Raw genomic sequence first — 22,703 nt, 5'->3', positions numbered from 1 at the left:
ATTTCATGTTTGGTATCATTTTAAATATCTCACCATTTTCTTAAACCATTGGTAAAATGGTCTCAAGTTCACAGCCGTGAATAATCATGTACTAATATCTGAATTAATACTATTAATTTTATATTATTAACAGCTTTATTAATTCACCTGTTGTCTCGTTAATTATATCATTAGTTGCTGTCTATTTATATCCGGAGTTTTAGTCCTTTGTCTGGTCTCATCTATTACGTGGTTGTGTTCTCTCTCCTGTGTTTGGATTGTTTATTAAAATACTATTTCCTTGGACTATTCCTGTCATGTGCTTCATTCAACACACCGTAGCGTGACACATGTTTGAAAGTCACTGCATTAATTAACATTTAGGGGTAAACTAAATAAATCAGGCTCCATAAGAAGGAATAAGAAATATTTTGACTGAAATAAATGTAAACAATTTATCATTGTTATATAATTTGAACAACTGACATCTGCAGCTCTGTCATAAACGAATGGTACAGGATTAGCTTGTCATTTTTTTTCACTGATCCTCCTTCTCAAATGTAGAAAATACGAAATCCACTAATTGAACTTAAAAGGTCATTGGAGTTTTTGCCACCTGCTTTTAAATCGCTTACGGTGCATGTGTTGGCGTTTTTACACTTCGCTTTAAAACCAAATCTTCCGCCATCGTATTGTCCGTCAAGAGTGAGGTGAAATGGGCCAAGTGAGGTGAAATCTGACTCCTGCTGTTGATCTGTGCTGTGACTCTTGTTCGGTCCATGCAGAATTAAGCAGACGCGTTCAGTTTTTAATTGTTCTCTAACTGAACTAAATGATTTTTATTTCTATAAAAAATCGAAACGACAGTGCTGTGGTGGGCAAGTGATGTAACTGGTGTGCGGCTGAACATCGTATAACACTGACTATTGCAGCAAGCCTAGTAGAAACACAACTAATGCACCAATAAAGCACATAGAGTGTGCCACTAATGAGTGTCCCACCAGAAACAAACCCTATAATGTAGTTCCGGGATGAGAGTAGCTATGAATAAACATAAATTAACAATAGAAATCAGAAAACGGTTGAGATCAAATCAAATTTATTAGTGATAATTATAAGTCTATTTGCCACATTTGATTAGACGGATATATGTAATTAATGGCTAAATAACCATGTGCCATTCCAATAATTATTTGTCACAAAGCTGCAGATAGCAGATTATGACATTACATTTTAAATTATGACAGTATTAATTCACATAATTTAAAGTCAGAGTAGATTACTTCTTATTTATTCTTATGGAGTTTAATTTAGTTTACCGCTAAATGTTATTTAATGCTTAACTATCAAATGCATCATTCCTTATCCCAGACAGCAAACTGACATATAATCAACTTTCTTGTTCCGATGAACAATTAAAGTTGATTTCCGACGTTGATCCCGCATCGTTTTGCTCTCAAAGTAATATTAAACCAACGTCATACACAGCTTTCAAAACTAACGGAAAATAAACGATGTGGATTTTAGTTGGGTGAAACGACAAATCAATATATATTCAACATAAAATCGATCTAATTGGTTATCTTACATAATATTGAAACGATATTGATTTCAGTTGGGTGAAATGATGTTATAGCTAAAATAAAGTCATTTTCTACTTGTTTTAAAAATCTTTAATACTTAATAGCCTACTAATAGATAAATTAGCCTGTAGGCTATATGTAGGCTAATAATTTATTAAACACATCACATTCAGTTATCATTGCTTTATTATGTATACAAAATATACAGTTACAAATACATCTTTAGAGCATATTGTATACAAAACTTAAGACTAATATAAATGCATGCACACTCAAAAACACAAAGAGGTAGGCCTATAAAAGCAGATTATAGGTTAATATAAATAGTCTCAAGTTACAAAGCGATATTACTGCAGAATTAAACTGGTCATGGTATTTTGTTCCAAAATTTTTTAATCCAAAATACAATTTGATCATTTGCATGATTCATGTAGCCTAGCCCTAGCCTGGAAGTCCAGACCTAAATCGCGCTGAGCCTCTTGAAAATGTTCTTTAAATAATCAGACCAAGACAGAAACCTCTTTCAAATGGAAACATGAGCTAACAATGGCAATCTGCATTAATCAACGTCCCAGGCCTGGGCAGTTTACAACTTGCTGAGGACAGAGGTCCATTTGAATTACCCACCCACCACAGTAGCCTAAGCAAGATATCTCCAAACTCTTAAAACATTTATTACCTTTTGGTTTACCTCTGTGGGGATGGGACATTTCAAATTGTGATCAAATTGTGATCATGTGATCATTGTTCACATTAAACCATACAGATTTTAGGGTGAATTTCAGGTGATCTCAGCATGAGAGAGAGAAGAGATGAGGAAAGAGGGGGTGATGATGAGACTGTAAGGGTGAGGCGTGAACTGCTCGGTGTGGTGCGCCTCGGATGGTGTTGTTACTTATGCAAGGGAGTGTTCAAAAATTCATTTCCTTTGTTTTCTCAGAGAGAGTAGCTTCCAGTTATTCCAGTTTCTCCAGTCTTACAAAACTGTGGGTTACATCATCTTCCAGGTGATAACCATTAGCAGGGGTGTAGTCGGGGCCATACGCACGTAGGCCTATACGCTGTATGCTTACTATTTGCCCAGGGCTGTTTGCGAACTGTGTCCAATGCTGTTGTGTAAACTCAGATTTTTTGTTGTAATTGGTGCATTAGCAATTCTATCATTCTACCTTTTCCCGCCCATCATCGACTGACAGTGAAAGAACTCCGCTCAATGCCGCTCTGTGTTTTGAGTTCTCTCACTGCAGTGGACACAGCGTAAGATTTATGGTGGTGAATGAATTAGGCTATTAATTAATTTTATACATAACCCACTGCGCAATGTGACGTCGTAGTGACGTCATTTTCATGTAATTTTTGGACGTCCAAATTTGGTCCATTGAAGGGGTTGTTTTGTAACGCCAGGCGACATCTTTTTTCGACGTCTTCCGCACGTCATTTTTCGACGTCTTTCGCACGTCATTTTTCGACGTCTTCCGCACGTCATTTTTCGACGTCCATCCACAAAAGTTTGTTTACAATAAATCGCGCTCAGTGCTCTCAAACAAAACATCGGCTTCTCACACACACACACACACACACACACACACACACACACACACACACACACACACACACACACACACACACACACACACACACACACCTTGCTTTACCTGGGACTCGAACTCGTGATCATCTGCTCCACGTGCCAACGCCCTACTGTTTGAGCTACAGAGAGAGTGATATAATTTATGATTATCGCGTTTAGGCTAAAAATAGGTTCGGCGCTTGGATCACGAGCATCTTGCAGTACATTTAAAATATTTAAAATATAATATTTTAAATATTTTAAAAATATATTACATTTTAAATATAGCGATTTGGAAATGTGGATGGAGCAGTGAATAGGTTCATTACACAGCAAAATGACACGACAAACTCGCGTTTTGGAAAAGAGCTCTTCATTTGTAAATTAAAAAAAATTATAATAATCATGTAAATTTCCTGCACCTGTCATAGACGTCCAAAAAATTACCCAGTTCAGGTCCAATGTTGAACGTAAATATGACGTCCAAGTTGGGTCATGGTTGGACGTCCAAATAGTGGACCTAGTTTGGACGTCGAAAAAAATCACCCAGTTCAAAGGTCCAATGTTGAACGTCAATATGACGTCCAAGTTGGGTCATGGTTGGACGTCCAAATAGTGGACCTAGTTTGGACGTCGAAAAAAATTACCCAGTTCAAAGGTCCAATGTTGAACGTCAATATGACGTCCAAGTTGGGTCATGGTTGGACGTCCAAATAGTGGACCTAGTTTGGACGTCGAAAAAAATTACCCAGTTCAAAGGTCCAATGTTGAACGTCTATATGACGTCCAAGTTGGGTCATGGTTGGACGTCCAAATAGTGGACCTAGTTTGGACGTCGAAAAAAATTACCCAGTTCAAAGGTCCAATGTTGAACGTCTATATGACGTCCAAGTTGGGTCATGGTTGGACGTCCAAATAGTGGACCTAGTTTGGACGTCGAAAAAAATTACCCAGTTCAAAGGTCCAATGTTGAACGTCTATATGACGTCCAAGTTGGGTCATGGTTGGACGTCCAAATAGTGGACCTAGTTTGGACGTCGAATAGATGTCCAGAATTGGTCATGGACCGACGGACCCAATATAGACATGATCTGCACGTCTATCCGACGTCCAATGTTTAGTGGGAATGTGTTCAGAGCTTTTATATAAATGCTAAGTTCCCATACAAACTGAAAATACCAATTTTCAGCGCAACATCATGTTTAATGTGCATGAGTGGCTCGCGAATCATATACTCTGAATCTTATCACGTTCCAAAAGTGTGATAATTTCCATGAGCCGTTCCTATCGTGACGTGACACTGATGATCAAATGTGCGACCCACTTGCATTGTATTGAGAATTTAACACTTTAAAACGCTATGGAGAAAGTCAAACATGATCTAGAACAGACGCTAAAAAGACTGATGAAAGAGAAAACATCATCTTGCACCAACAGTTATTATAAAGCTTTTAAAATTTTTCATGACCACCCTTACTAGAATGTATCACGTTTTATTGTATTTATTGTGGTAATTTGAATTTATAATTTAGCCTAACCTATTAAGGGAATATATTTTTTGCTATAAATCTATACTAAATCTATAGCCTATTACTGTGACATGTTGTAGCTATTGTTTCTGTATGTTGCTATTTTTCATAACAAATGCTATTGTAAAAAAAAGAAGAAAAAAGTTGTTTTAAAAAGTTAGTTTGACTTCTTATGGCATATTGAAGTAAAAAAATTCCGTCAAACTAATAAGCTTCCAGGTGCTTAAATAATGTAAAATTCATCATATAGTTTTATAGCGTTTTCCAACCTGGGGTTCACTAAAGATGTACGAGGGTTTGCCAGCCTCACTCTAGTTTGAGTTTGAGGGATGAAACGGTTCCTCTTTGATCAATTTTTTTCATTTCAGAGAAATTCCAGTTTTAAATAATGGCTCGTCCCTGGGCATTGTCACCTGTCAATGACGTAATATCCGCGTTATCCCTGGTTTCCGTTTGTACTGCCATAGTAACCATGGCGACAGACGTGGACAACTGCGTTACGTCTAGCGGCACGCTCACGTTGTTGTTTCGTTCAAACATTATAGACCATGGCCAGCAGGGACAAAAGGAGAAATAAAACGAGGATCAATATCGGCGTGGTGTTTTTGAGATGCTGAGAGCTCCACGTCTGCGACTAACTTCGACTTGACAGAGACGACACTCTTGCATGTACTTTATTAGACAGGTGAGCAAATGAATCAATGTATAGCTCAACATGATGAAATGTTAGAATATGATCAGTATGTTATTCTAATGTTGGTCTAGCTTACTCCTTGTCTCATATAGCCAACAAATTAAAAAATAGAATAAAATTATAACTTTCAACACTGAAATGCAGTTTAGAATGATAGTGTAGACCAAGTGAAACAGCGCTGCGTTACCTCACAAGTTTAATTAATCAAATAAACTGACCTGTGTGAGTAGTAATTCAGCACTTGCGGGTAGTTCGGTAGAATGAAATGTCCTTTGTTGAAATGTTGAAAAAGTCGTGCAGTATAATACGATTTTGCCATTATTTTAAAACATTATTGAGAGAACTTTCAATACCTCCAATTATAGAAGCAAAATGGGTTGAGAATTCAATATTATATTGACTTTGAGAAGATTTTTCTCCCAACATGGGTGAACAAAATTAACTTTTAAGTTCTTATTCTGAATCTGAAATGGAAGCATAATTTCAGTGTTGTCATTTAGCTAATTTCACTCTAACTTACAACAACTCTAATGTTCAACAGTGAGTCCCAACCTGCAGCCACACAGATCCCTATACACAGCAGAATGTGCAATTATGTTGTAATACAGAAATGTTACAAATTTGAACAGGCACATCTTTTAAAATCTTCATCATAACATTTATAGCAGCAACTCGTAATAATGAAATTATATTGTGAGAACAGCAAAAGTGGTGATTGACGCGGCGTTGTCACAGTAACCAGGTGAAGGTAATGAGGAAATTAAATTGCTACATTATGAGACACAATTGCACTGCTCCCTCCAAAATGGACAAAAATGCATATTCTACAAGGGGGTAAAACATTCCCCCTACACAATCAAAATAAATCTACTACGATTGTCACTTTTGAAGTGAAATGTGAAAAGAAATTAAAAGTGTTGGGCCATTACAGTAACAGATGCTAACGTGGCATGCAAAATGACTTTTTATTATGTTTTTTTTTTCAGCATTGAGCATTACAACCAATCACACACAACTCTATTGAGCTTATGATGCAATAATCAATCAGATGAGTTTATATGAGTTACCAATGAAGAAAAAAACTGCGGATTCGCAGGAATTTTTGCCGTGTTCACGCTAGTGCTGCTCACCCCAGTCAGTCAGACAGACACACTTTGACTGGAGACTGTCAATTTACTCACAGAAAGTGCAGATACGATGTAAGATATTAATTTATAATCCTTCCTTTTGTTCTTTCATGCTACTAAAATAACAGTGTCTTGATTTTCTAATGCGTAAAAAACAATTAACTAATTCATAAACGGTTCTTGTCATTCAAGAATTACAATTAAAATATTTGTCTTTATAGAGTAAGGAGTACAATTTAAATTAGAGTAACAAGACACAATAAAGCTGATGAATTCTGAGGAAAAGCTGAGGAAATACAGCATCTGGAATACAGCATCTGGAATAGCATTGTTTAATGCAGCTCACATGGGGTTAATAATGACTTCATTAATAGCTAATTAATAAAATACATTAATAATGATTTGGTTTAAACATAAGGTTGAATATTTATTTTTTAAATAATGACAAATTTAAACTATACTAATGCCCATGAGTTTCTGGCCACACCTCAGATCCGAGATGAGAACCTTCATTACATTGCATCACAACAGGCAAGTAAACCATTGTTACTGTTCTGCAGGTAATTAGAGGGTAATGTACATGATGTAAACAAGGGCTTTTGTTTCCTATTTTGTGAAAGGAGGATGTTGGTGTTAATGCTAGTAGGCCTATGTGCTGCAAAGTTGGACATGACAAATTATTGAGGTAACTTTGATTTAAATATGTCTGTAAAAATATCAGACTAACAACTTTGACAAAATCTTTTATAGTTTTTAGAACATGTAGAAAGACAATAAATGATCTCAAATGAAAAAACGAAAAAAATTAATAAATTCAAAACATTACCACTACTTGTCACACAACAGAAGGGAACAGACAGGTGAGTGAAAGCAATACGTTCTCTCAGGTGAGTATTCTCAGGTAGGGATTCAGGAAGTAGTCTGTACGTCTATGCAGAACTGACGAGAGCAGACCCTGACGTGAGGGTGATGCAGGAATATATAGGGTGTGTAGATCATTGTGATTAAATGATCCGTACAGAAGTACAATATAACTTGTATATATTCTAACATGTTACTTTAAAAGTGTTGGGCTCTTTAAGAACATCCTTTCCCCTCAGTGCGCATGCACTAAGAATATACACGTGAGTTGTTCAAATACTGGATATGTAGTGTTGGCAACTAGAGATCTATTAATAAAAATCATTGCGTTCATATGTGGCAGTCGCTGTGTTATTCCTGGGACGTACAACAGGGTGTGTTGATGAGATGCAGGTGCAGGGAATCAGTATTCTGGTGATGATCTGCAGCAGGTGTGGCGATGGCTGACTTAAGGCCGTTTCTCAATACCAAGTGCGCAGACTTCGGACTTGCATCCTTGGCTTACTGAAATTTGGGACATCAATTACATTTAATATTGTCTAAATACACTTTTAAAAGTCTTATGTGTGTGGTTTTAAAATTAATTATTAAAATAATTAAAGTATTAAATAAAAAATGAATACAATAATGATAATTGCATATATTTTTACTAATGAGTTTCATATCAGAAATTATGATAAAAAATATGTATCATATTCAAAGAGAATGGCAGTAGTTTCAGTCTGTGCAGTCACATGTGAACTTTAAATTGGAACAGTACTTGGGCAGCGACTGATGATGTTCCACAAGTCCACAAGAACACTATACAGACAAGAATGCATATTGAGAAACGGCCTAAGTGCTGGTGGGGACCAGGAGGGATGCTGGGAAATGTAGTGCTGACAGGTGCTGAGCTGGTGACTGGTGACACAACTACTAAAATGTAAACAATTTGAACTACTAAATTATTACTATTAAAATTTAAACAATCTGAAGTACTGTTAAATGTAACAAATGGAACGAATAAACAAAAAATGTATAAACTAACTTAACTACTATTCCATTTTCTTAATTCTTCGTAAACAAAGCTAATATCAAGTACACGTCTATTAATGTGCTTGATTTCCAGGTTGGTGGGTAGTTTTCCAACTAGTTCATCCACACTTTCATGGTACATGGTGGCCGATACGCTACTCATCGATGTCACTACACAGAAGAGTTAGGGTTCCGTGCTGTTCAGACACTCCAACAACTTCTATCTGTTGAGTCACTACCTCCCTCTCGGCAATCTGGATTTGAACAAAAATACAATATACACTTAGGTTTACATCCCCTAAAAAAGCACAGTGAATGTATGAGCTTGTAGATATCTGTGACATTGCACGCTATTAATTACACAAATTTTTTTTATATTGCTATAGCAGAATTATTAATATTATATCAACTCATGTAACCATATGTGGTTAATGCTACAAATATAATAATTTGATGCTTCTACATGTTAGACTGAATAACCTTCTTACTTATTAGGGGTGTAACGAGTATTTGCAGGTTGTCCGGTTTGCCACACATCTGCAGCGAATCGGTGCCGGGCGTGAATAGGGGCTTGGTGTTGCCATCTTGATGGTAAGAGAAAAATACACAAAATGAATAAGAATTATTATAATAAACGTAATTTTTATTGGAAAAAAACCCCATATCAATTTATTTATTGAAAGTCATTGATACAATTTCTTAAAGTTTTACCTCAGAAAATGAACTCAACCTTAACCCATATAGACTGCCCCTTTTCCAATCCCTGACAGAATTTGATTTTAATAAATCTTTTTGTCACAATACATGTTTATGTAACTTTCAATGAATAAATAAATTACGTAAATACATTTCTTGTGAAGTAAAAATTTACCTCAGAAAATTACATTTCCTGTCAGGAAGTGGAAAAAGGGCAGCCTCTGACAGGATTCTTTTTTTTTTTTTACTTCATACTCTGACAGGATTTCTCTTTTTTTACTTCATATTTCACAGGAATTTATTTATTTATTCATGTAGTTGATTTATTTATTGAAAGTCACTGATAAAATTTCTCATGAAGTAAAGATTTGTCTCAGAAAATGAAATCTGTCAGGGAGTGGAAAAGGGCAACCTCTGACTTTTTTCTTTTTCTTTTTGAAATGTGACTAATACATGAAGTAAAAAGCCCCTCATAAATCACAAAACCCTACCAGACACTGTCCTGACTGTATCTCACATTATTGGAATGTCTTAATATTTAAAATTCGTTTAATAGTTTATTGTGAAATTAACGTTTCTAAATACATAGTGTTTCAAATACATCAATACATTTTATATCTTCCACCTCACCTTTAAAATCCAGCAGGGGAACAATATCGCCTTTCTCTGGTTGTCTGGAAGCGGTGGAGTGGAGGACTGCTGCGCACTGAAGTAGACTGTGGCTGTGCGCATCTTTTAAGGACTCCTGCTGCACGCAGCCTGTGTGTATGAGCGCGTGCGCGTTATGATTATTATTTTTTAAGGGGACATATCATGAAAATCTGACTTTTTCCGTGTTTAAGTGCTATAATTGGGTCCCCTGTTTGTCCCCAGAAAACGTGAAATGTGACAACCCAGAAACTTTGTTTTGGTAAGCCTTCTCTGCAAGCATGTCAAGAATTAGGCCGATCTGATTTCGCTCCCCTTCTGACCTCACTGCCCCGTAATCTACACCTTTCCACCCATGGCGCCGCCATTTGGTTTCGCAAGCGACAACAGTGTAACCAGTTCTAACGCAATGGCAAAAGTTGGAGAAAAGCATGCAAACTGTTCTGTCGTTGCTGCAGAGTCGACGAGCACAGAACACTATTTGACCAAAAATGTCACAAAGATATATTGATATATATTGGTGTTGTGAGGGGCCCACCTCTTGGTTCTGTGACCGGGGCCCAGCATCAGGGTGCTACGCCCCTGATAGTAGGGGCCTACTTTTACCCAAACTGAATAATAAAAACAAGTTTAAATGGGTACATTTTCTATAAATATTATTTTCTGACATAGCCTACTCAAGTTCTTGTTAAAACACACTAGACATGCAAATTCTGTGCATTTTGGGCACTTTTTGTGTGAAATAATACTTATTTTTTCCATCAAAAGTGTGCTTTCACTTTATTTGAGCGTAAGCAGCAGCAAAAATAGACTCGGCGCCGAAATCCGCGCTTCACTGCTGCTCACGCGACGCTCCTGCTTGATCACGCGCTGCTCCTGCTCGCGGTGTGAATGCACTCATTGATAACATGCACGGCGAAAAAAATACGCGCTGCTCATGCGCCGCTCACGCTTGCGGTGTGAAACGGCCGTAATTCACTAGGTTTCCTATTGCGTTCCGTTTGCATGTGTGATGCTGATGTTGCGCGATGTTAATCATGCCGGGTGCATTTGACCGGCATAAAATCGGGTTATATTAATAATTTTGTTGTTGAGAAGGTCGATGAAAAGCTTCAGCTCCAGGCAAAGATTTACAGGTCACTGTGTAAATGTTAGTTTGATGCTATTTCACTTCAAACGCTCGCTTTATACGCGCGTCCTATTCGCTTTGGACACGCGAATGGATTCAAAATGTTCAAGCGTCGAACTAGACGCGATACGCACGAATTTGACGCTCTATTCGCGTTTGGTGTGAACGCAGCATAATGAACAGGCTGCGATTTCAAGATTGCAATGCTGGAATGTGTGTGTGTGTGTGAGAGAGAGAGAGAGAGAGAGAGGCGCGGGCGCGATGAACAGTGGAAACATAAAAACATACTCTATCATTTCATACAGGACATCATTAAAACGGCAAAGTGTTTAGCCTACTTATATTTGTGTGTACAACGTAGCTAGAAGCTAGGCTAACGTTAGCCTAACGTTACGTTAGAGATGTTAAAGATAACGTTCAAATACGTTGTTTACTTACCTTAGAACAGATGTAGACATCCTTGTTAAATTTATCCACGTTTAGTTGGTGTTGTGGTCTAACGTTACCGCATAACTTAATCCAGAGCAGACACTTATCTCGGTTGAGATGTGGCTTGGGAAAGGGTAAAAAATACACACCGTCGCCCAGCCTCTCGGGATACCTAGTGTCAGAGTTGCATGTACACCATGCACACCGTTTGACCATTTTAAACTTAAAATGACAAGAAAAAACATATAAAAACGAATGAAAACTGACTTACTGCAATGCATTTCAATGGACGTGGAAGCAGAGAATGTCCGAGTGTATTGGGTTAGCTATGCGCACTGTGATTGGCTCATGGCGTTTGGGGGCGTGGTTTAGCCATAGGTCAATTCGCCTAAGTTACACTACGCCATAAAAGTATGTACTCTTTTTGAGAAGAAAAGGTATTTACTTTTGAATGTGTAGCAAAAAAGTAGGCAAGCTTTGGGACATACTACTTCGTCATCTTTATCGGACGGATCTGTCGTGTGTCACTTAAACTTTCCTGTCAATCATCTTGTCACAGTTAAAATCCTCTATTAAATCTAATTTAATTTCCTACAGTTTCGGAGAGAAATGTAGTAGCACGTTCATCTACCAGTGGGTCTTTCATGGAGACTGTCCTCATGTGTTTGCAATTTTAATATGCATTTAAAAGTTGCTGCGCTTCACCAACGGATGTCGCTCAAATGCCTCTGGGCGCAATTGGATAGACCTAAAACCAATCAGAGCGATCGTCATGGTGTCAAGCCCGCCTCAACATTTCTGATTGATGCCTCGATTTGGACGGATTAGAAATCGTCTTGAATGGGCTCTTTGCCAGACTACTTGCAGAGCAAATCTAAATTTGCCGGAAGTTTGTCTGGGTTTTCCCAGGCTACAAGTACACGAATTAATGCCAAATTTTAGTCGTCACCAATCTGACACAAAACTTGCGGTAACATACAAATCCGTTTAATCTACTTTGGAAAACAAATTCAGAGTCAGTCGGAATAAATCAAATGTATAACAATTTATTATGTCAGATAAATGTATCATGCCAATTTCATAATCAGTTCAAAGTTAATCAATACAATAGGCTAACATCAAATGCTCAGAGATAAAGAGTAAGAGATGTAGGTTAAACCCAACATTTTGAAAAATACATAATGATGAAGTCTTTGAGATCCTTCAACATTATGGGCTGATCTGAATTACAGAATCGCCCTGAGCCTTCTTCAGCATCTCCCTAAATACTCAGACCAAGGCAGAAACCTCTTGAGTTCACAGTGGGAATTTGCATCAATTACCGTCCCAGATTACTTGGGGACAGGAGTTGATTTACATGGGGGCACAACCACAGCAGTTAACAAGATATCTCTAAACTCTCCACACCTTATTACTTTTTTGGTTTACTTCTGTGGGAATGAGACCTTTGTACCAGTTGCACTGAGACATTTCAAATGATACCAAACATGTATAATACTGTATGAGAATTTTTCATATTAAACCATATAGATTTTTTGATCAGTTCAAAAAGTATTCTGTGTGTGCCACACTCTGCAGCTTGCTGTAAGTCGTGCTTCCAATGACACCATTCCCCGTAGTGTGGAGTACTTGGTACGAGAGACTTATAACTGGTTTTCAGTGTCTCCAAAGTGCAGGGAGGCCAACGCTATCTCACGACCAATTCGTACGAATTCGTATGAGTGAGTAAAAGGTGGCTAATTCATACGAATTCGTACGACCTCACTCGTACGATTTGTCTAAACCCACGTGATGGGTAGGTTTAGGGGTGGGATCAGGTGTAGGTAATTCGTACAAATTCATATGAATTGGGCAACTAGTAAAATATGTACGATTTAGCAAAAATCGTACAAAGTTGTATGAGTGAGGTCTTACGAATTTGTACGAATTAGCCACCTCGTAAAGTTCGTACGAATTGCCGTTGAGATCGGGTTGGGGAGGCCTACAAGGCCATATATGAGACCATCAAATTAAAAGAGAAACCTTTACAGAAAACCATGGTGTGTGTGTGACGGTCACGGATTGACCGCACATTTAACATGGACTTGAGTTAATAAATGCACTCACACACACACAGAGACTGTTTACTGACATAAGAGTTTATTATGATTATCGATCGAAATGAGTGAATGAAATACCAGTTGACTTTATGCAGTATTGTTTGTCCCATAATTTTAGAGGTCCGATGGGGAAACGGTTAGCCTGGCTAACGTCAGACCTCTTCTCATTGAGACGTGGTCTGGGAACCACATGTTAATTTTCTCGTATTTGAGGCGTTGTTTACGAATGCCCAGAGCCGTTTATTGGGCGCTACGAATGTCTATCAAATGCGCCTGTATGTACCTCATAGCCAATCGTTTCAATTATACCAGATGACGTATGTAGAGCGACAGAAATTCGACGAGGAAGAAGACGAAATAAACTTGCGTTCTAAACTACTCTAAACCACTATCCAAGGCTGCATCGAAAGGTAACTTCACGTCTGATGCCATGTTGGATCCATAGATATAAACAAACTGCTTCGGTGTGTCGCATAGACGTCGTCATCGTCTTGCTGCTCCCTCCCCGTTCTGTGATTGGTTCCCTTTTTGAGGGGAAAATCGGGTCATGGTATCCAGGCTGCCTAGCAGCGTGAATAAAATCGCGCTGCGTGCAAGGCAGCATGGGGAAACCCAGGCTAGGAAACGGTGGCAGGAATCTTTGGTTCCGCTAAGGATTGGAATCTACCACTTATTAATTGAGCATGGGTGTTTCAGGGACAACGCGGCCGAGTTGCTTCTGTTACTTCCTGTTCAATGTATTGTAAATTATATCAACTGTTGCATAAGAGAGTAGATTAGCCTATCTATTTTGAACAGTATGACAACATGTTTCTTCTAGACTCTATATGTATGGCATAATGTGTAAAGTGTTGAATGTGAGTTTGTCCATCCCCATGGGGTAATGATGCTGGCCACCAGTATAAATGTGCTCGTCTGTGTTTAATGGAGTTAGTCTGTGTTGGTTGCTGCAGTGGAGAGTGTTGCAGGTATTTTGTACTTTGTTAATTTGTCTTTTTTGGTGTTATTTTTTGGAAAATTTTGCTTTTGAATCTAATTTGGATGTTTTTGGATAAGATTTTTCTCTTTTTTGTTAAATTTTTCCATTGTTATATATTTGGGTTAGGATTTTTCATGATTTTGCACGTTTGAATAAATATTCATTTATACTTCAAACTTTTTGTATTCACTCTGCCTCTGTTTAATTGGGCTAAAAAATGTTTGGTGCCCAATACTGGGTTCCTATTACAGTGTGCCACCAGTTGACTCTCCATTGAACCTGCGGTTCTCTTACGAGAGGTTCTCTCGTACTTGCGTAAGTATCTTACGCTAGGGGAAAACCTCTTTTCCTCGAGATATTGAAGCCAAAAATTATCCTTAATTTTGCAATAATGTAAAACGCATTGCAGCAGCATGCAGACATGGGCGAGACAGCTCGCGCGCCCATAGGCTGCTCTGCGGCAACTGCACCAGCCTATCGACAGAGGCCCCTCATGACGTCAGGACCAATGAGGGTGCTTCGCGCCCATTACGTCATGTCCCGCCGAAAGCGGGTGGGGCTAGGGCTATAAATACGGCCCAGAGAGGCTGGTTTGGTCAGTTTTTCATCTCTTCAGCGGGCTCACGCATCGCTGGATCCTGAGAGGAAGCCGCGCCGTCTGACTCAAGCACCCAGCGGGATTTATCTGCATCTGAAGCTGCCGGTCGACAACTCGCACTGCATGAAAATTGGGATTTCCGACCCCGTAAACGGCCGTAAATCTCCCTAATTTTCGGCAGTTAACGACAATTTACAGCCTGTGAACGTCGCGTTCGTCTGTGCCGAATATTGTCGGAAACGAACCATGACGTATGCAGAGCGCTCGCGCCGGAGGTGTGAATGGCTCTAATTACCATATGAATAGCAGCTCCCGCCAGAGAAAGGCTTGAATTTCCTCACTCACTATTGGTTGAACCCACGTGGTTTAAACAAGAAAAATCACTCGTGATTGGTTGGCAGATCTGTTACTTATTGGTCACCCTCGCTCATTATAAATTCAAAAAATTATAATATTCATATAAATAATAATATATAAATTATTTTTTTATATTCATAATATGCTATTCTGTGGTATATTCATGTCATTGTTAACCTATGGACTACACTATTATTACCATCAAGGACATGAATTTATAAAGGAAAGGAAAATTTGCCAGGGACATGCTGTTTATTCAAAGAAAGAGCTTTATTAGCACAAACACAAAACAATATACACCTATGTACAAAGCATAGACCATCTGCACACACAACAAATTGGAAGCTCAGTGTCTGTTTTCATCTTCGGAGCTGTAGGTGACTAGCGGCGTTCTCTCTGAATTCGATCCACTTTGAAAACGTCTGTGGTGCGTTGCCCTGAGGAGTCGCCTCTAATCTCGACTGCAGCGTAGCACAGAGCTCTGTGAGCTCCTGGCTGGTGGTTGAACTTCATCGGACATCAGATCTATGGTGGCGCACTTCCAAATGCCCACGTCATCCTCACCTAGCACACCGTCTCGCTTCTAGCAGCTGTAAAAACAACCAATACAGACAATCAGTACTGTGATGCACTGTGTATGGACACAAAACATCTATTAAAGGGATAGTTCACTTTGAAATTCATTTTTGGTATGTTTTAGCTTACCTCAAGGGCATCCAAGATGTAGGTGTCTTTTTTTCCGCGGTAGTTTCAATTTTGATATTTTTAGGTCAAACCGTTCTTGTCTGTCAGTCAGATAATGCAGGTCTATGGTCACGGTCTCAAAACACAAGCACAGAGTCCAAATTAAAACAATTCCCCGTCGTCCAAATTAAACAATTCCCCATCGTAAGTACACATTGATGGCCTAAGACACGAAACGAGCGGTTTGTGTGAGAAAACGAACAGTATTTATATAGTTTTTAGCTCTTATACGCAGCCATGTCCAAGTGATCTGAGGGCGCTCGCGCATCCTGGTGTGTGACGTGTACGCAGACTGGTGCATAGATATATATACACTAGATGTCGCTTTGTCTACGGCAGTTCATTGGAACGAATGTCTTTAAGGTGACATCTAGTGTATATATCTATGCACCAGTCTGCGTACACGTCAGATCAGATCACTCGGACATGTCTGCGTATAAGAGGTAAAAACGATTCATGTTGTACCTGAAGCTCCTGCGTACTGTCTCGTAGTACGTCTTACAGGCAGCTGGAAAACAATTAAATGAGAGTGATATGAATAAAAACAACGCAAGTCACAGTAAAATGAAACAAGGAGAAAATAGTAAAAGTTACTTACAATGTCGTCATGATCAGCGTCATGAAAATCTGGACTTGCAGACATAGCTCTGAGTAAACGTGAGGTTACGCCCTCGTTATGAGGCGAGGTTACTCTATGGAAACAAAATGTATGATTAAGATCGGTATCTAGAACGGGTCTATTTTCTTATACAAGAGAATGAAAGCATATTCTTTGAATCTTACCTTTAAAATGTTTGTAAGTTTTTATGAAAGTAAAAAAATAAAAGAATGTAAGATTCTTTTATTTTATTTTTTTACCTTGCTCCAGGTCGTAGCGCCCACAATTTGTCTCAGAGTTGTGAAGATGGCATACTGCTTCCTGTAAATTACAGGATTATTTACAATTATTAAACAAATAATAGCCATCAATCCCATGACCTCTTTCCTGATAATTTACTCACACTGAGTGACAAGATATCCATGTCTGTCTTTCCTCAGTGGAAAAGAAATTAAGTTTAAGGAAAACATTTCCATATTTTTAATGGCATATACTTGAATGGCAACCAAAGATCTCAATGTTCCAAGACGGTTCAAATGTCCGTCTCAATGCAGCTTCAGAGTCTCTACACAATCCCAGTCGAGAAATCAAGTTCTTATCTAGCAAAACCATCTGTCATTTTCTAAAATTATATATACACATTTATGCATTTTTTAAACAATTGTTTGTCTTGTGCTAGTCTGCTGGCATTACAGACATTTGAACCTTCTTTGAACATTGGGATTGTTGGTTGCCATTAAAGTATATGCCATTAAAAATATGGAAATGTTTTCCTTAAACTTAATTTATTTTCCACTGAAAAAAGAAATAAAGGTTGGGGCAACAGATAAAGTGAATACTCACTGGAAATTTGCTTGCGCTGAAATCTGGCTGCACATTTCTCCGGGTCAGAGAAGGCTTCCACAAGACATTCAAAGTTTGACTTAGAGTCTGAAACACATGAGTCAGCCAGTAAGTACGGTCATGTAGGGCTGGACGATTTTGGCTAAAATCATAATCGCAATTAATCAAACAAGTTACCTCGATTACGATTATTGAACGATTATTTAAAAAAAAAATTCCTATGTCACTGGCAAGGCTTATACTGTAAATACGTTCACGGTTATTTTTTCTAATGAAAGAGTTAGGGATGTCCCGATACCACTTTTTCACTTCCGATACGATACCGATGCCGCAGCTTTGGCTATTTGCCGATACCGATATCAATCCGATATCTTTATTTTATTCTTGAACTAATACTACTAATTAGGGATGGGGCCGATCCGATCCAGTATCGGTATCGGGACCGATACCAGCGTAATTCACGTATCGGATTTTCCCGATCCAACCTGCGGAGATATCCGATATCCTTGAGTCATGTCTGCGCTTTAACGTTGTCTGCTGAAATGACTCCAAAAATGATTCCCGCCGCCTAGTCTGCTAGCTGGCTGCAAACTGCGGAATGGATTTCCTGAACGGAGGCGCGGCTCAATGAGACACAGAGTTATGAGACACGCCACCGCTCAGGAAATCCATTCCGCAGTTTGCGGCCGCTGTGTGGAAATTTTTCACACTGGAAACACCGCAGAGCAAGACAGCAAAATGCAATGTTTGCAAAGCCGTAATTCAGAGCTCGTTGAAGCTCCCTCGCGTCGTACAACACAACGAATGCAATCAAACATTTAAAAAAGCACCACGTTACTGTGCGTTCACACCAAACGCGAATAGCGCGTCAAATTCGCGTCTGCCGCGTCTAGTTGGACGCTTGAATATTTTGAATCCATTCGCGCGCCCAGAGCGAAATTGACGCTCGTAAAAAGCAAAAGTTTGAAGCGAAATTGACGCGCGTCTGAGGCGAAATCCGCTTGTCTGTTTGCACATGGCTGATGTTGATCGAGCATTCATCGAGAGAGTTACAGCATCGGAGCGAGGATCACCCTTTAGATAGTGTGTGTGTGTGTAAGATGTTTACACTTGCACTTTTCTTATATTTCAAGACTCAAGTATTTGACATTTTGGGAATGTAATAAATATTGACATGACCTACAGTTGCATATTTGTTTTCAGAATGGGATTTTTCCTGTTAACAGGATTTACTGTTTTTCTGACTTCATTTTCTGACCTTATACTTACCATACATGCATAAATATGTAGGCCTACATATCATACTTGCCTGTTGAGAGGAGTTTATTTCAGCATCATATAAAATAAACAATAATGATAATAATAATATTAAAGCAAACACAGCTCTGGTATCGGAATAGTATCGGTATCGGCCGATATCCAAATTCAGGTATCGGGATCGGATCGGAAGTGAAAAAATGTGGATCGGTGCATCCCTACTACTAATAATAAAATATATGGAAGCACTTTCCTCAATTAGCCACATAAAAACATCTCACTCAAATGGAGAACAAATACTTCTCCAGTATATCCACAACAACAGTAACTGTTTTAATAACCAAAATCACACACACACACTGTGTAAATTTTTTAAAATCAAATTATCAAAAAGCAAAAATGATCTCATCTTTTGGACATTCATCATATTGCATTGGTTTTCATTTCTTGTCCTAAAACAGAGCACTAATATTTTTATTTTTAAGTTACACATTCTACATTGATTAAAAAATTAAATCAAATGTTTTTAATGGTAGTATTATTTTATACAGAAATAAATTATTTATAATTCAGATGAGAAGTTAAAGTTAATTTAAATTTTAAGGAAACAAATATATTGATCTGAAATATAGCAAATTAATTTAAAATTCATTCAGGTTACCAAACATATCTCAAGGCCTTTTGAATAAAGGGTGGCAGTCTTTCATTATCAACAGTGTGTGTGTGTGATTTTGGTTGGGTGACAGTTGTAGGTTACAGTTTGACAAGAGTTTACAGTTTGAAAAAAGCACAATGTTTTACACAAATATAAGTAGGCTGAACACTTTGCAGTTTTAATGATGTCCTGTATGAACAAATTGACGTTGATGTTATAATGACGAATGATGTTTTTATGTTTCCACTGTTCGATCGCGCCCGTGACTCTCTCTCTCTGACACACACATTCCAGCATTGCAATCTTGACATCGCAGCCTGTTCATTATGCTGCGTTCACACCAAACGCGAATAGAGCGTCAAATTCGCGTCTATCGCGTCAAGTTCTACGCTTAAACATTTTGAATCCATTCGCGCGTCCAAAGCGAATAGGACGTTTGAAGCGAAATAGACGCGCGTTCAGGGACGGAGTCAAGTGACTACACACGCGGTAATATGTTTTAAGGGGAAAGTACACACACAGCAGGCGGAAATATTAATAGGATTAAAAAACCGAAATAACCGACTTGGTAAAATTACGTCGGTTACAGGCTCTGAATTTCGGTTTCGATTACTTTTCGATTAATCATCCAGCCCTACGGTCATGTTGCCTATACTAAATTAATAATGAAATACTGGAGTCATTACTATAGGGGTGGTGGTGGCGCAATGGATAAGACACATGCCTTTGGTGTGAGAGACCCGGGTTCGAATCCACTGTGAGACACCAATGTGTCCCTGAGCAAGACACTTAACCCCTAGTTGCTCCAGAGGCGTGCGACCTCTGACATATATAGCAATTGTAAGTCGCTTTTAAGCGTCAGCTAAATGAATAAATGTAAATGTAAATTACTACACTTAATTAAGAGTGAGAAGAACCTACTCATCTTGAATGGACAAAAAGCGCGAATGTTTTAGTTTCATCTTTCCATAGAACGTTTGAAATGTAACTGAAACTACTGGAACTTCAAACGGGCAGAGGGACGACCAGACTCTGACCATAGGCCGCTGCCCGTTTGAAGTTCCAGTAGGGTCAGTTACTTTTCAAACGTTCTATGGAAAGATGAAACTAAAACATTCGCGCTTTTTGTCCATTCAAGATGAGTAGGTTCTCACTCTAAGCGGCTTAAATAACTCTGACCAGCACTGTATATATTTAAAATAGATTATTCACAAGCAGTAAAAAACGACTTGTCTTGAATGGAGTGTGACTTTGTGCAGAGCAATGTTTTGTGCAGGGGGAAAAGTACTTACCAGGAGTGGACATTTCACAGGACGCTCCACTTGGCTAGACATGGCACAATCTTTATTAGATAAAACACATGAATAAGCCTGTGACTTATGTTGTACACAACACAATATTATGTTTAAGTTGTCATCAGTACTCACCAGTATTGTGCAACATGCTGGTGTCCTCAATGGGCTGCAGCTTCCTTCGTACATTATTGAAGGGGGTAACGTTATATCTTGACGCTTATACAGAGGTAATGTAAAATAAAATATATAAAGTTAAAGAATTTAATTTTTAAACTGCAATTATAAATTAAGAGAAAACGATTACCCCTGATATTCTCATCCGAATCCAATAATACTGCAAAATAAAAATAAAATCAATCATTTGTATAAAATTTCAGGCCCAATTTGTATCAACCGATTTTATATTTCAAATGTATAAAATATCTGAAAATGAGAATACCATTTCTAACAGAACCCTCCGATTTTTTTTAAGTGTGCTTCCTCGTAACGTTAGTTAGATCCAGAGCCATAGAGAGAGAGAGTTGCGACACTCCCATAGACCTCCGTTGTAAATAATGGCGGCGCTTTTAACCGCCTACTTCCGGGATATGAAGGTCGGAATAGTTCCAAACATTGTCATTTGGGCGTTGGACACCATTCACTTACATTGCTGCGCGTCGAGTTGTTCCAGAGTTAAGTTGCCGAAATATCGACCTCTTTTGAATTGTCAACTGTCTATATTGTATCAGAGGCCCTTTGCGATGCTTATACTGGTCTTCATTTGTACATGCACAGCGTAATTATTTATATTTTATGTTGGTTGTTTCAACCAATTTTCAAGCACTGCCTGCTAGCTAACGTTAGTTAGCTAGCGCGACTTCGTCAGCTAAGAGTTCGGTAATGAATCGCTACCACCTTTATAGCAACTTTTATTTAATTTAATTTTTTGGGATATACTAACTTTTCATTATGTTATTATTGTCTTGAGTGAAGCGGCTTGTGAGAACAATGCTGGACCTTTAGGATTGTTATGGCCATCACCAGTCCTGTCTGTTTCATGGATCACCTGCCCCTGGTTTTTGTTTTTCTTGTTCACACACACAAGCACACATTTTTGTTGTCTGTCATTGTTTAATAAAAAATATTTTATTTGAAAACCTTCATTTGTATCAGCCATGCTTAAATTCGTTTTTAATCTGTTATAGTTTTGATAATGTGTATGGCCTTAATCTTAAAATAATATTCTTAGTCTTAACATGATTATGTTTCACGTTGTTGTGGTCCACTTTCATCAGAAGAAGTGAGCTAGCTTCTAAGGGAATTCTGAACGGACCGCCACGGCAGACCTCTTTGCGTGATCACGAAGGTAGGCTAATGGCTGAATCAAAATTTATAAGCAAAATCACGGGAATCAATAGCCTAATACAGCCCAGTTGTGCTAAAATAAATATCATGAGACGTCCATCATCAGATGAATGATATGGAAAAGTTAAGTTAGAGCCGCTAAAGCCAGTGCTACTACCCATGCGAACATGAACACTAAGCTTTTCCCTCCAAAAATATAGCCTAAAACTTATCTCCAAATGCAAAACTGACATTAACAAAATGCAATAATGCAATAACAGCTGAAAAAGTACTTGGGTGTGTGTTTTATTTTATATTTACCGTTCAATAATGCAATCGCTGCTGTCTGTCCCATAGAAGAACATGACAGCCAGCGTACGTTTTGGAACTATTGGGGCTTACATGAACCACGTGACAGCCATAGCGGCGACATCAAAGAGTGTCGCAACTCTCTCTCTCTATGGCTCTGGTTAGATCTAATCACCTCAACGTCCTTCTCCTCTGCCTGGTAACGTTGTTACGTTAGGTGTCACATTCACGACGCACATTTATAAATTAGACAATTCACCTTTAAACCCACCTTGCATCATCTGTGAACCCCGTAGCAAGCTGCTATATGGACAAGCTAACTTAGTTAGCAAAGAGCTAAGTTAGCCAGTCAGACTCAGAACTCTATGCCATGCTGCTATCGGTTTA

The sequence above is a fragment of the Leuciscus leuciscus genome, assembly GCF_965113295.1.
Source record: "Leuciscus leuciscus genome assembly, chromosome: 20".
Lineage (NCBI taxonomy): Eukaryota > Metazoa > Chordata > Actinopteri > Cypriniformes > Leuciscidae > Leuciscus > Leuciscus leuciscus.
Note: the sequence above shows the minus strand (reverse complement) of the source record.